The sequence below is a fragment of the Etheostoma cragini genome, chromosome 16, assembly GCF_013103735.1.
Source record: "Etheostoma cragini isolate CJK2018 chromosome 16, CSU_Ecrag_1.0, whole genome shotgun sequence".
NCBI classification, from domain to species: Eukaryota; Metazoa; Chordata; class Actinopteri; order Perciformes; family Percidae; genus Etheostoma; species Etheostoma cragini.
The window spans coordinates 24,227,167-24,228,452 of NC_048422.1; positions in this window are offsets into that span (position 1 = coordinate 24,227,167).

Consider the following 1,286-nt stretch of genomic DNA (forward strand, 5'->3'; position numbering starts at 1 on the left):
GGGAGCGGAGTTCATATTATAGGTACATACATATAGGTCTCTGTTTTATCTCCAGAGTGAGACATCTCACTAGTTTTATCTCCAGAGGGAGACATCTCTTCTTCTATTCTATCTTTGTTGGGAGCTGCACATGCTCAGTAGCTCGGTAAGATCCATCAGCTGATCCATCTTTGGTCAGTCCAAGGCAGGACCAGCTGGGAGACTTCTTCTAGACGAAGGACACAACAGGGACAGGAAGTAGAACAGGGACAGGAAGTAGAACAGGGACAGGAAGTAGTTCTTTTGGAGATTCTGGTCCACTAGTGTGTGTTGGAGCAGTGTTTTCCATTGAGAACGAGCTAGCATGCTACGGTACGTAGAAAGCCGTGCAGATGTTGAACAGCTCACCCAGAGACTGGAGACAGAGGACATTCAGAAACCAGATCAGAGGACATTCAGAAACCGGATCAGAGGACATTCAGAAACCGGATCAGAGGACATTCAGAAACCGGATCAGAGGACACTCAGAAACCGGATCAGAGGACATTCAGAAACCGGATCAGAGGACATTCAGGAACCAGATCAGAGGACATTCAGGAACCGGATCAGAGGACATTCAGGAACCAGATCAGACGACATTCAGAAACCAGATCAGAGGACATTCAGAAACTGGATCAGAAGACATTCAGAAACCGGATCAGAGGACATTCAGAAACCAGATCAGAGGACATTCAGGAACCGGATCTCACTCAAAACACCATGGATGGGTTTTTTCCAAGTGTGTAGTCGTGTAGAAGCACCAGAGACACAAAATAACCCCAAATCCCAGAAAAAGTGATTTTTTTCCAGACAATGGGCACTTTAATAAAAGATTTAACATATACAGAGAGAGAATGAGACGGGGTCTGAGGTGTTCTGTCCATTCACCAGATTCCAGAAGGTAAATGTGGTCCGAGAAAGCGTCAGAGTGATGACTCTGCTGAGTCAGAACTTCACCACCTTCTCTTGTTTGGGTTTGGTTTTCTTCACCGGAACGTGGACGTCCTCGTGGTCGGCGCTCATATTGTTGGACAACCAGGGAACCGTCACCGCGTTAGCTGGAGACAAGAACCACAACGGATTAGGGTGGCAACAAGGTCTTGGTTAGAGCTGTCGTCGTGGTCCTGCTACACCCTGTAACGCCCTGCACCCAAGTGGTCTAGACGTGCTCTATCTGTAAATTAAAGAGTGGTCTAGACCTGCTCTATGTGTAAATTTTAGAGAGGTCTAGACCTGCTCTACCTGTAAATTATAGAGTGGTCTAGACC